The sequence below is a fragment of the Podarcis gaigeae genome (assembly GCF_964106915.1).
Source record: "Podarcis gaigeae genome assembly, chromosome: 6".
Taxonomy (NCBI): Eukaryota; Metazoa; Chordata; class Lepidosauria; order Squamata; family Lacertidae; genus Podarcis; species Podarcis gaigeae.
The window spans coordinates 75,391,788-75,406,554 of record NC_139682.1 but is presented as its reverse complement, the minus strand read 5'-3'; the positions used below and the strand labels follow the sequence as shown (position 1 = coordinate 75,406,554).

At 40.4% G+C, this 14,767-nt stretch overlaps 1 protein-coding gene across 5 annotated transcripts in view; it reads left to right on the top strand.

Annotated features, from left to right (window-relative positions):
• Window positions 1-102: 102 nt before the first annotated feature.
• The window catches only part of SLC44A3 (solute carrier family 44 member 3), a 103,220-nt gene continuing 88,555 nt past the window's right edge, over window positions 103-14,767 (top strand). For 2 of the 5 annotated variants that reach the window (XM_083743380.1, XM_083743378.1), the window contains exons 1-2: window positions 643-927; window positions 2,992-3,134. The gene's annotated coding sequence lies outside the window, so the exon portion shown is untranslated. Of the gene's footprint in view, window positions 240-464; window positions 928-2,991; window positions 3,135-14,767 lie in introns of those variants that run through there. The other 3 variants (XM_083743379.1, XM_083743384.1, XM_083743381.1) reach the window with 3 other exon arrangements.

The window sequence follows — 14,767 nt, the reverse complement described above, 5'->3', positions numbered from 1 at the left end:
TGGTGTCGGTGTCGCGCGCGAGCAAAACACAATCAGGCGCGGAAGCGAGTTTCTCCTCTCTCTCTTATAGTACCCGCCCCCCCTCGGGAAAGTCCGGGGTTAGACGGGGAGGGTTGGCTGGAGTGTGTTCTGCGTGAGTCAGCCGATGGCTGGCTGGCTGTGATTCAGCTCCCACACCCCCGCGGCGCAGACGAGAGGGCCGCTCCTTCCTTCCCTGCCCCGCGTCGCGCGTAGGCCAGGTGAGGGAGAGGCCGCGAGCGAGGCTTCCCGCCTTTTTCCCCTGCCCAGGTGCCTTGGCAAGGACGGGCGAAAAGGGAAAGAAAGCGCTGAGGGAGATGGCGGGGGGGGGGTGAGGCGAAGCAAAGCGGCGCCTTTTTTTTGAGGGAAGAGAAGGAGAACTTCCGACTGAGGCCGGGCGCTTTGCCTAGCCTGGAGCAACCCGCCCCCTGTAGTTCCCCTTGAACAAGCTGCGAAGGACGCGACCTCGGCGGCGCTATAGAAACGGGCGCGGCCACTCGACATCTTTGGCTTAGGCAGTCCTAAAATTAACTGCAACGGCGGCCGGGGATTGGGGAGGGGAGAGGAGACATCTAGTCCAACACTCCCCTCTCTGATTTCTTCCCCTCGAGTGGGTCCAGCACCCAGGGAGAATTTCTTTTCCATATGATTTTTTTTCCTCCCCAGAGAGGCTTATGAATGAAACCTGTTGACCAGATATAGCGCAACTGAGTCGTTGGCAGCAGGTATTTTGTTCACCCAGGGGCGCAGGGATAAAACTTGCTAGTGCAACTTGGGAAGCTAAGCAAGGGCCTGATATGGTTTCAAATCGGAGCGGGGACGGTGTGTTGAGATGATGAGGTTGTGCTAGATGACTTTTGGGGGTTCCTTCCAGCTCTGCTATTCTGTGATTATGTGGATTTTTCTGTGGTGGGCAAATCTGGATTCAATTATTTTATTTTTATTTCTTTTTAAATTCAATAAGAAATTTTATTATTATTATTATGGTCATTTTCATACAGAAAGGTTATTGACATAAGCACATACAAAATGCAGAAATACTAATGAATAGGAAAATAAACCCAAATGGAATAATAAAATGAGAATACAGAAGGGAGGGGGAAACCATAAAAGTTATATACAGTGGTACCTCGGGTTACATACTCTTCAGGTTAAAGACGTTTCAGGTTACAGACACCACTAACCCAGAAATATTATCTCGGGTTAAGAACTTTGCTTCAGGATAAGAACAGAAATCATGCACTTAGCTAAAGTGACCCCATTTAGCGACCCCATTAGCTAAAGTGGTGCTGAAGGAGGTGAGGACAGGTGACCCCACCTAGGCCCGAAGTCATCCCCCCCAACCAGGCCTCAAAACTGTTCAAAATTCCTTTTCTCTCTTCTAAAAATCCACAGCTAAAGTTTTCCTCTGTTTTCTCACAAGATGCTGTGCAAGGGCAAACCGTTAGTTTTGTCAGTACAAAAGAGCTTCAAAAAGGCTAATGAATAGGCTCTGTTCAAAGCAAGCCTGAGAACTGAGTCTTATCTCATTCAGTTGCAACATCTTGGACATGCTGAACCACAAGGCTCCTCGACCCACCCCCCTTTGGCTTCTCACCCCCTTTCCTGGGAAGAGTCCAAAAGAGTCCAAGACAGGAGCTTTCTGTTCATGCTCAGAGGAACTCATGGGGCAAGACTCCTGAAGAGGAGGAGAAAGGGGAGGGAACTGGAAGGGGAATATATGCTCTGTGCAAATGACTGTGAACCCGTGCTTGTTTTGTGAATCTATCACACTTGCTCCTTCTACCAGTTCATGGATGGTAGAAATAAAGCTTTTTCTCCGAAACTACCGTATTCCTTGAGTGTCTGTTGACTCCCACTCCCTCTCCCGGGTGCAATACTTTTTCCCACCCGAGGGCAAAGCCTCATAAGGCTACAGTGCTTCAGGTTAAGAACAGTTTCAGGTTAAGAACAGACCTCCAGAACGAATTAAGTTCTTAACCTGAGGTACCACTGTACTGCTATATCACAAAAAGTATCAAAAGTGGTACAAGGAAAGGGGAAAGAGTTTGGCATTTTGAGACCCATGATGTCATGTGGACACTGCGACAAGCTTGTACATGTGAGGAGCACCAACCCCACAATAACAGTCACCTGGAAGTACCTGTACCTTCTCAGGACTCGCTCAAATGGTAATTTGGCTGTATGTACATAGGTGCTTTTTCATTTCTTGCAGTATCTCCAAGCTGCAAAAAGCAGTAACTGAGGAATTTCTTGCTACTATGCAGCCAGTTGGGACGCGGGTGGTGCTGTGGGTTAAATAACCACAGAGCCTAGGGCTTGCCGATCAGAAGGTTGGCGGCTTGAATCCCTATGATGGGGTGAGCTCCCATTGCTCGGTCCCTGCTCCTGCCAACCTAGCAGTTTGAAAGCACATAAAAGTGCAAGTAGATAAATAGGTACCGCTCTGGTGGGAAGGTAAATGGCGTTTCTGTGCACTGCTCTGGTTCGCCAGAAGCGGCTAAGTCATGCTGGCTACATGACCCAGAAGCTGTACACCGGCTCCCTCGGCCAATAAAGCAAGATGAGTGCCCCAACCCCAGAGTCATCCGCGACTGGACCTAATGGTCAGGCCATGGACTGCAGTACCTGTTGGGCAAACCCTTGAAACTTCATGCCAGTAAGGGCATGACTTCCCTATAGGGCTTTGTAAAGAGAGCATTTATTTCATGGATTTGGGGGAGAAAAACCTGGCAGTATTGTTGGAAGGGACATATACTTGTTTGTGATTTTGTGCGAATAGGTAGTAGGATGGTGTTAAATTTGATTTGAATATAATAAAAATGCAAACATGTAAGGTGTTATCTTTAAATATCAATGTCTGTGAATCTAGAAAAACTGCAAAAAAATGTAGCTGCACAAAACTATGAGATGTAATAGAGGATAAGTGTCCGTTAAACAGGCTAATTATGATGCAAATATTTTCTGTTTCAGTCCAGTACACAGGTGGCTTCTGAAATCCTGTTAAACTTTGCTGAATTCATTTCATATGGTGCCATTCCAGAAATAAAAGACCTCTGAGAAAGAAGTAGAGAGAATGTGAAGATTTCCAGCTGAATGTTCATTCAAAGAATTAGGTCTGTGAATTTATTTATTTATATAGAATACTTATATATTGCCTCATTAAAATAATGCCTTTAAAATAATGGGATAATCATTTTAGCTCAGCTGCTGCTAAAAAGAAAAATGGGTGTTTAAAGATGTACATGCGTGGAAGATAAAGTGCCACCATAAGGCAACTTCATATGTTTGTTAAAATAAATGCAACACTTTACCATAGAGCCTATGCTGAAGGAAAGGGAAAATCAAAATAATTATAGGAAGCTTATTTAGATTCCAATCTACTAAAAAGTGAGTTAAGTAGAGTTAAGTAAAGTTTAATTACAGTATTGGTATGTGTGGGAGAAGAAAGGGAGACAGAGGTAGGGAAAAGATCTGCATTCTTGGTATATATTCTTCCAAGTGTTTGGTACATTCCTTTGAAGGCTCAGCACATTCTTTAATGTAAAATTATTTATAGTCACTTCAGCATCATTTTACGGGAAAGAAAACATTAATGGATCATGCCCAGTCAGTCTTGGTATGTGCTCTTATTTTACTGCTTTATAAATTCAGTTGTGCATAAAATTATAATATAATCCCAATTAATGTAAATTTGAGATTAAATTTCAGTATGCTAGCTAAACACTGCCTGTGCTTTGCACTGCATTGCTTATTCAGAGCCTAGCCAAGAAATATTTTTAATACACTATGAATGCAAAATTGTCACTTAGTTGTTGTGAGATGTCAGTCTTTAGTTTACTTTAGGCTGTAAGTCAGTGGTTGAGCATCTGCTTTCCATGCAAACAGTCTCACATTCAATTCCTAGCATCACTAGGTAGGGCTGGGAGAGACTCTTGACTGAAACCCTGGGGAGCTGCTGCCAATCAGTGTAGATAATACAGAGTTAGATGGCCCAATGGCCCAACTCTTTATAAGGTAGCTTACTATGTTTACTCAGTTACCATGGCTGCTACAGGCAGGAAAACCTGTGTTGGGTTTGGCAACAATATATTGAAAGGTGATCAAACCTATGCCTAAAAATGGGCAGCGTCATGCCAAAGTCACATTTCAGTCTACCATCTTGAATCAAATTGGTGCCTGGCATCCAAATGTCCATGAAGTCCAGCACACACACCCCAACTCATGCCTAGTTTCTTGAGAGGCATCTGAACCTATGGCAAAAAACTAGGTAAAGTCTCCACTTCAGTCTGCCATCTTGATTCAGAATGGCGTGTGGAATCTAAATGGTATCAGAATTCACTGCCCCTACCTTAGCAACCTTTGTGTTGAGTTTGGCAATGAGGCAAATTGAGCCTATGCTGAAAAATGGGCATGCCAAAGTGATTTTTCAGTGCATCATCTTAATTCAGAACGGTGGCTGTTGACCAAACATCAACAAACTTTGCCACCTCACTTCAGTAACCTTGTGCTCAGTTTGGTAACAATGTTCTGAAAGGCGACAAAATATATGCCAAAAAAATGTTTTGATTTGCCATCTTGATTCAAAGTAGTTCTCAGAATCCAAACAAAATCCACCAGCCGCACCTTGAGAACCCTCCAACTAGTACACCCACATTACTTAATGTAATATAGTTGTATCAAGTTTTATGGACTCCTACGGGGTAGTCTTTGACACTGCCAATAATGTCCTCTTCCACATGCCTGTGCCACTTTAGCTGTGTATGGGAGTGCTGGTACTACTGCACTACCAGACCCATGTTACTGTAGTACGAAAAAATAGATCTGGGGCATTCTTTACCCACTGTCTGGAGCAAACCTTGACACTCAGTTTGGATTTTAAAACCTGATGCTAATTCCCCTCTTTCCTACACTCATAGCTAACTAGGAATGGTTTTGTTTTTTTAAAGCTGGGACTTCTGCCCCTGCCCCCAGTAGTCTTATGAGAGCAGGTCTACCTTTAACAGGGATGGTGACTTCTATGTGCTGTTAATGATTGATGAGTTCGGTTTCTTATTATTATAGCATCCAAACTCCCTCCAGCAGTGCAGTACAGTGGATCAAGGGTCTGGATTGCTCTTTTATTTTAGATAATGTAGTTAAGGCTGCAGTCAATAGCCTATCATGTACCAGTACAGATCCGAGTCAGCAACTACGCCTGAAGCCTAACTGAGCTAGGATTTACCAGTTTTAATGTCAGTGTAGACTTAATGTCAAAATGTGGCTAAAAACACAGAGGATAAAGCAGTTTTAAGGGGGGCCTTTCTGAACAACAGTGGAGGGACAGCTTATTCCTATTGTCTGATCCCTTACCTATATCATAGTCTTCAAGTGCTGTGTGTGCACCAGCAGAAAATATATACTGATTAACCCAAAACGATTGGTGATTGAGTTAGGATAATGTGGCAAATATTCTGTGTTAATTATTTTTAAATGCAATGTTATGAACATGTGATGCAGTCTCCCTTAGCCAAATTCCTACTACTATGTTGATTTCTGATTCTTTCCGCATACAAGATATACTGTAATAGTTAGCTGTCGGAATCCAGGCAGCCCCACAGGTAGAAACTGTTCAGGCCTGGACTTGCTCTTGTTTCTCCAATGATATAGTAATCATGAGTATGGATTGCTGGCACGATAAACTACATTCTCATAAACATTCCAGGTTTGACCATATACCGTAATAGTAAAGCATTCTTTAGTTGTGACTCGGAAATTGCTGACGTAACTCACAGATATGAAAGAGGAAATCCTCTCTCTCTCTCTCTCTCTCTCTCTCTCTCTCTCTCTCTCTGAATGTTGTTCTTTATAACCTGCTTTTTACAACCATTCTGGAAAAGTGACAAGTGTGAACATGCCCAGCAAAATGTGTGTATATGTTAGGGGTAATGTGAGTTGAGTGGTCTCTGTGCATAACCAGCCATTGTGCACATTCATCAGGCCTCATGGAGAATGTGTACATAAAATGCCTGAAATGATATGGCTTAGTTAATGCTAGCCTTTCTCTGTGTGACTGTGCACTTGTATATGTGATACCAAGAAGGAATTGTGGCACTGTAAACTTGCTAGGGGTGGATGAATCTGTCCATTTTGGCTTCTCTCAGTTTCTAATATTTCCAATCTTGAATCCAGTTCTTCCTATTTCTGCAATAATCCGTGTGTTGTTGTTTTTTAAAAAATCCTCAAGAAAATACACCAGCATTTAAGTGTAAATTTCTACTAAAAATCACATTTTTGTACGTATGCAGTTTTGAATGTTATCACATTTTTGCAAGCAAATCCCCCTAATCCAATGTGGTTTGTATGTAATTTTCACTAATACATGCATTTTTCTGTACACTTTCCCCTAATATATTCATTTTGTAGTCATTATGTAGATGGGCACTGCATCATGCATTCAGAGAAGTGCAAGTTCTGAATAATTATTGTGTTTTGGTTCACACATTGGTTCTGAAAGTGTGGATTAGGGATTTTCTCACTAAAATGGAACAAAATTGAATTCGTCCCCTTCATCTAGTCCAACATACCTGTTCCATTATGCTAAATGTGCAAAGTAGGGCTATTGAGGGCAATGTGTCTGTATTCAAAGTTGGAGAGCAACAGTGATAGCAGGGACACTGGAAGAAATGGAGCAATGCCTTTTCTATTATTCTAGTTCATATACTGTCCTTCACCTATAAACCAGGCTGGGATGTGGAAAGTTTGTGCTTTTAGGTTTTTCAGAAATGTTTATAGGTGTAGATAAACTGGAAATGTTGAAGGAATGATGCAGAGAGAAAATAGGACAGCTACCTAAAGTGATAGCCTTTTGACTGTTTTAAAAATATTTCACTCATAGTGTGTTTCCCAAAGTAACATACTACCCAAATGCTCATGGCACCAAACAAAATATTTATTCCACTGTTACAACCTGTAGTTTTCTCTCTTCAACCTTATGACTAATACAAAATAATCTGGTGCGCACAAATAAAGACTCAGGAAAATAAATTGATGAAAGAAGCATTTTCTTTCTTCTAAAAGAATCCTGTAAAATGCTGTTTTCATGAAGACTATTTCAAAGGTTTACACACAGAATGGGAGTTTAAAGATATGCAGTCTTGAAGGAAATAATCAACCCACATTGTGGTTTCTCCAACAGTTGTAATCTTGCTTGTGATTATTACTAATTGCTCTTTCAGTTTTACAAAAATAAAAATAGACGTGATACCCCATAAATTACCCAAACACATCCACATTAATCTGTATACAGTTAGCCATTCTTCTAACTCTTTCCTAGCTACTTAGGTGCCTACTGAAAGAGAATAGCAGCTATTTGATCAAGCTTCTCCTGGCACTATGTTCCGATATTGTTTCCTATCTAGCCTCAACAATAAAAGGACATGAATATAAAGAGACATTCAGAACAAGATTTCATGTGGTTTCTGACCACAAAGTTCCATCATGAGAATAAAAGAAGTAGAGTGAATATTTAGTCAAAGTCAAGAATACCAGCAAAGAATAGTTATTTATTTTATATCCTACACTGTCAACATGTGTTTATATTCTCAGGGTGGCTAGCAGGGTAGAATCTACTATGAAGTCCACAGTTAGATGAAGATACAGTTATTAGGACCAACCAAAAGTCACAAAAATGTGACAGAAGTCCTAATCAGGCAAGATGTTATGTGAAGCAGGAGGTGATGGAATGAGAAGAAAGGAAATATAACAGTTAGGCTAGATGTCATAGGCCTGAGAACAAACCGATCTCATTGCTACAACATCTAACTTTATTTTTGTACCTTTGTTATTTTGTTGTCTTTTCTCATTCTGTCATTCCTTGCTTTGAGTAACATCCTGACCATTGAAGTGTTCTAGAAAACTCAAGTTTTCTATTTTCAAGTCCTATTTTTGTGACTTTTTGGCTGGTCATAATAAGAGTTGAATGGTTTGCCAATTTTGTTTCTCTCAGTTTCTCATTTTTCCAATCTGAAATTCAGTTCTAAATCACATTTCTGCAGCAATTTGCTTTTAAAAAATCATCACAAAAATACATCAGCACTTTTGTATGCAATTTGACTAATTTTCATATTTTTACAACTAATGTTCTCTGATATAATGCATCTTCTATGTTATTTTCATAAATATATTTTTGTCCACACTTTCCCCTAATATATGCATTTTCTCTTGTATATATTGTTTGGCTGGAGGACTCCATCACAAAATTCAGAGGAATGTGAATTTTCAAGGATGATTGTGTTTTTCTTGTCATTTCAAAAAGTACAAATTCCTCTTCCATCTCTACCTATAATAAAGGCATTACCCAACTATGGACTGCAGCTTTTTCTTATGGACCAACACAACCACCTTTGTTTTTAATTAGAAACTACTATTTGCATTTTTTTCTCATAGCATATCTATAGCAGTGTGTCTGTTAGACATGGTACTATTTTATTATTTTACTTCTTTGGCTTTGGAAATGGTTTTATGCTAGCTAAATTAAATTGTAATGTATTATAGGATTTTGCAGGGGCTTTCTTATTAGTTTTAGATTATATGTTGTAACATAATGATATGCAATGTGATTTATGTTTTATTGTTATACTGCTGGTCCAGTTTATAAATATTTAAAATAAATACGGTACACACTTTTGGTTTTTTTAATCATACTAGAGTAATTGTCATGGGTTCCCCCAAATAATTATGGGAACTGACATTTGCTGTAGATGTTGAAAAATCACTTAGAAATTGTTGGCACCTTTCACAGACCTACAGGTAGTTACCAAGCTGCTCTGGGAAAAAGCCTTGCCATTTGTAGTGTTTGAGTAGCATCTGAACATCTGAATGCTAACAGAATACAGCTCCTCAGGCTAAAGTGCTTGGTCACTGATACACCGAAAGAAGGTGCTTGACAATAGGGAATGCATACTCTAATGTGTCCTTCAGTTCAGATTGCTGTTCCTTTGGATCTTTAAAATACTTAAAAGAAAAAGAAAAAAGAAGGAATTCCCTTAAACACAAACAAACTTGGAAATATGCATTTGCCCTTTAATATTGACCAGAAAATGTCACTACCACTCAGGGTCTGGTTTTGAAGGAGCACTTGGAATCCACACCACCCTACTCCTGTCTAGACTAGTTATCTCTAATATGTGCAAAACTATGTCCTAGTGCTTGAAAGCCACTTCTCTTTAGTCTAATCCCTTGGCCCTTTTCCTCAGCATTTTTTCATGTCACTGAATACTTTGTGGTTTGGAGCTTTTTTCCTTTTCTTTTCACAATGTATTCTGCATACAAGTTCATTTCTTCTTTGCTTAGCTACCCTTTTTGAAAAGACTTCCTGTAAATTACAGTGTATTGAAAATATTCATGCAAGGAGCACTTTGCCTTGTTTGAGTAATTTGGTTTACAATATAAAAAAATGCAAAAATACATAACATAGTAACAACAAAAATGATTATCCTCCTTCTAGAATTATCAACCTTTTCCAGTACAGGAGTGAAAATTTAATTTATTTAGCTGCAAAGGCTTTATAGTCACCATTTTATAATGCTGCTTGTTGTTTGGTTTGACTATGGTGCCCAAGAGGCAGAATGTGGTCTTGTGAATATGATACATAGATAGAACATGCCAAATGATCTATTGCTTGCTTTAATCCAGTTGCAGGATTCTGAAATGCTTGAAAACTTGTGACATCCTAGGTTATTTGCTTTTCAGAAACAGATTTGAATTGGCATCACTTTTTTGTGGACACGGCAAAAGCTGGAGCCCAGCATTAGTAAAAATGTTGTCTTGTGAAATTGTGTCCATGTGGGCTCGATGCCAAGAATAAAACAGTGGCTGCAGTGTTTTTCTTGTTTCCCCTATCCTTATTACATTGCTCCTTTTGATTAATACGCACTCCCACTGTGGAGTCAGTATTCCTAGGCTCCTCTTGTCTGATTTTCCTCTTTGCAGGGTACTCTTCTGGGAAATTGTTTAGCTGTACACTGGGCAGAGGGCAGAGGGACAATGTTTTAAAGAAATGAAACGACTTACAGCTAGGGATGGGCAGATTTGTCTATTTCATTTATCACTGTTTCTAATTTTTTTGCATTACATCATCAACATGCCTTTTTTTCAAGTCTTCATGAGCATTCACCAGCAGTTTAGTCTCCTAACATACACATTTTGATATGCAATTTTACCAAATGCACACACTTTTGCAAAGCAGTTTCACCTAAAATAATGCATTTTTCTGTGTTATTTTCATTTATATGAGTTTTTATGGGCACTTCACCCCAGTATATCATTCTTGCCCACAAGAGAACTGGAGAACTGCTATTCAAAATTTAAATAAGTATGAATTTCAAAGGGACAGCTGTATTTCAGTTCGCATACTGTTTCAGAAAGTGTGAATTATGTAGGCTCACCTTTAAATGTAAACTGAATTAAATTTGTCCCCTTAGAACCCAGTCTTATGCACATTCCTTTGCAAGTAAGAACACTTCCACAATACAGTTTACTGTGCACTCAGTGCTGCTGGTGCCTGCAAGTTTTCTGCATAGTCTACACAACATCATTGTCGTCGTCATCATCATCATCATCAAAATGCTTTCCCATATCCCTCCCCATTTAAATTCAGATCCACTCTTTCCATGGGTTTTGTTTAATTGCTGGATTTTCTGCAGAAATTGTAAATCTGGATTAAATAGGAAATCTGGATTAAATGTGCACTTGAGGAGCTTTGGGTCCGCAATTAACAGCCACTTAGGGAATCACTTCAAGTGTGAATTGGTTTGCAGCCTAAGGCAAAACTGCTCAGGCTTAAATAAATGAAAAATTGAGCTGGCAACAAAGCAAGCTTAATACAGCAATAGGTTTTGAGAACCTATGGAAGGGCAATGATACTTGTCCCTGTGTGGTTGCACTATAGATTTGCATAATGGCGTTATGATATTGGCAGTTTTATTTCCTAATGATCCATAGCATGGAATTTACCTTCTTCCCAGCCTCCAAACACAGGGTCAAACCAGTGGCGTAGCGTGAGTTGTCAGCACCCGGGGCAAGGCAAGTAATTTGCACCCCCTAACCCGTGGATTTGCGCCCCATAATCCGTGGATTTGCGCTCCCTAACCCTAACCCCCAGATGTTGCGCCCGGTGCGGCTGGCCCCCCCTGCACCCCCCACGCTACGCCACTGGGTCAAACTATGGAGCTCGGTCCCCCAGGATGCAGTGACGGCCATCAACTTGACACTCAGCTATACAGCAGCAAATAAAACATTTTTAGTGTGTTTTAAGTTCAATATACAATGTGACACTGGATGACAATGGAAAATTCAATGTATTTTTTAAAATGCTTTAAAAAAGCATTTTCAGAACATTTTTAATATGTGTGTAGATTCCACCTGGGATGTCTTTAAAAGAGGATTAGACAAATTCACGGAGAGGACTCTTAATGGCTACTAGCCATGATGGCTTCACTCTGCTGCCACAGCTGGAGGGGCCATGCTCCCAAATACCAATGGCTGGAGAGGAATCTTTCATGCTCATGTTCTGCTCCCTGGTTTCCCACAGGCATCTAGTTGGCCACTGTGAGAACAGGATGCTGGACTAGATGGGCCATTGGCCTCATCCAGCAGGTGATTATTGTGTTCTTATGTACTGGTTTGTTTAAAGAAAATACCTGTTTGAACAATGTAGTTTTCAGAAGATGTCTCAAATAAGGCAGGGATAGATACTGCCGAACCTGTACAGATTGGGAGTTCTACAGCATAGGGCCTGCCACATGAAAGGCTTGTCTCTGATGAAGGGCAACCAAACTTAAGGGATGGGGGGCGAAGCCATACTGCCTTCTGTTTCTTAATCCAGTATCTACCGGTAATGATCTGTTGAAAACCTGAAATGCAAAATGCGGGGTTTTCCTTTTTATACATATGTCTTCGACAAACCACTTGTACGTAGAATGTTAAATGCAATTTTTGGTATTTAATTTTATTTTTAAATAATGCATTTTGAAGCTCGTGTTTCCTTGAAAGCTAAAATAATTATGTTTAAAGTTCCTCTTTATGCTGTCTGTTTACTTGGCGAACTTGCAGACTGTGTAAACACCTAGGGTTTATTAAGGAAATGACACAGTTTATTGCTGTGTGCTATGGCGTTGTTAAAAACAGATGCTGTGAGCAGTCATAAAATGAAAGTATAGTTGTGCAACATATTGCAGATTATCAGTGAAGCAACCTAGGTGTGTTATAATAATTCATTTGATCTTTTGCAGGAGCCGAACATGATTTCTGTGTGTACTGAATGCATGCATTAATATTCTTGTTTCTCAGGTCTTGATCTCATACTGATCTCAGTTTCTCTGTTGCTGATTTAGAAGTTTCTCTGTTAGCATAATCGCTATTGTATTTAGATTTATGATTATAGTTCTGCAACTCAAAGACTCTCATGTTATGCAACTGTAGTATCTGCTTCTAGTTTGGCACTATATGCAAAGAAAATCCTGTATGAACATCTTGGGCTGTATGAACAGCCCTTGTCCTGGGGCTCTTTCCGATTGTTACTATTCTGAGTCTGGGACTCAGTTGGAGAGCAGCAAATTGCACATTTATAGTTGATTAGGAGGTCTTGCATAGCAAATTCATCCCCCCCCCCCCCGAAGATTGGACTTTTTGTTATCAGGGAAGTGAGAGGACAGTGCACTGGAAAGGGTGGTATCATCCAACCTCCCCGCAAACAGATCAGAATGCTTCTTAAATAGCCTGCAAACAAATTGAGAAAAATGCTCAACAAAGAGGTCATGTGCCGTGAGATGTTCTGCTGCTGATACCATTGCTACCTACTAGTTCAGACCTGCTTAGCTTTTTCATCCCCATTTGCTAGCTGCAAAATCTGCCTTCCCAGATACTGATCCTTAATATCCTCCAACATTTTACAGATGAAAATAGGGGCATTTGTGTCTTTGTAACCACCACACTGTTACAACATTCACATGGTAGCTGCATCTTAGCTGAAGGCTTCTCTTTGCCTGCTATCCACTGCATTCTTTCAACTCATTATAGTCTGTCTTGCAAGTGGCTTCAGAAGCAAGTGGCATTAGTACCCCACAATCGGAATATCATTTTAAGAAGCATTGGAGAAATGCATGATCTAAAGCAAAGGAGGGAAAATCTTTTTCAACCTAAGAGCCACATTAATTTCTGGAAAGCCTTTTGAGGGTTACATGCCAGTGGAGGGCAAGGCAGGAGTGAGTGAAACAACAAATGTAAATTTTACCCTTATCTAGTTTCTTCACACACCTATTTGTTCTCCATCCAGACAAGCAAGAGGCATTATCAGAATTCTGGCCAGGCATTCCAAATACATTATAGCCAAGCAAAAACACTTTGATTCAGGGAGTTCTGACGGCCCTGGAAGGCTACATTTAGCCCCCAGCCCTGAGATTCCTCACCTCTAATCTAAAGAAAGCAAATTTTCTAAGTAGCAGGAATGAATAAAAATTGGGGGGGGGGGGCGAGCTAAAAAGGAATCACTGTAGAAGAAATGAGAGTCAAGGCCCTAGCTTTAATACTTATTTATCATGTCATATGTTAGTTTCATTTGAGGAAAAATTCTGTGCCTTCATTCTGAAGGATATGGAACATTTCTGTACATTCTTGGACACGTGGTGCTTCATTGAATGGGTTTTGCACTGGCAAGGTAGTTTGATCTTTGTCTGCATAAGGAGCTGATCAAATTCTAAAAATGTCTATTTTACCTTTTAATCACTCCTATTAAAAACCATTCAGTTTAAATCAAGGACTAGAGACTTAAGGAATGGTGTGTTCTTTGTTCCCATTTTGGAAACAGATATACAGTGGTACCTTGGTTTACGAATTTAATCCGTTCCAGAAGTCCGTTCTTAAACCAAAGCGTTATTAAACCAAGGCATGCTTTCCCATAGCAGTCGGGGACTCAGTTTACAAATGGAACACACTCAACAGGAAGCGAAACATGTTCTGCTTCCAAGGCAAAGTTCACAAAGCAAAACACCTACTTCTGGGTTTTCAGCGTTCTTAATCCAAGTTGTTCATAAACTAAGCTGTTCTTAAACCAAGGTACTACTGTATTTGTCTATATACTTGCTAACCCCTTTGCTTTGTGCTTGTGTCCCTACCACCCTTGCTGTATTTCATAACAACGTATTTGTTGAGCCATTCTTTGTTTCTCTTGGGAGTGTTTCTCTAACCGGATTTCAGGGCGTCTTTTGCTGACACTGACATTCTCAAGTTTCACATTTGTTTAAACAGGAAATTTAATGAATCCCATGCATTGCTGCATCTTTAAATATAAAGTTACCTACAGACAGCCAGAGCAGAATTTTGATGCAAAAATGTTTTTGAGTGAAAGGAGAAATTGATCCATCTCTGTGTAAGATGCAGTGCGACTTCAAACCTAGACATACTTACCTGGGAATACGTTCTGTTGAACTTATCTCCCTTTGGCTGAGTTGCTGCTGCATTCTGAGATAGAAGTGGGGGAGGTCAGTGCAGTGCAAACACACAGGCAGGGGCACCAGATTGGCTCCATTGGTGTGTTTGCACTGTGCTGAATTCACCACTATCTTGCCCCTCCTGTTCTCTGTCCTGGTAGACCTCAGGATCTGAGCCAGAGGGAGGTCAGATGAGTGTCAATCCCTGACATCTCCAGTTAAGGCTAGGAGAGGTCGCTGTCTGAAATCCTGGAGAGCTGCTGCTAGCCAGTGTAGACAAT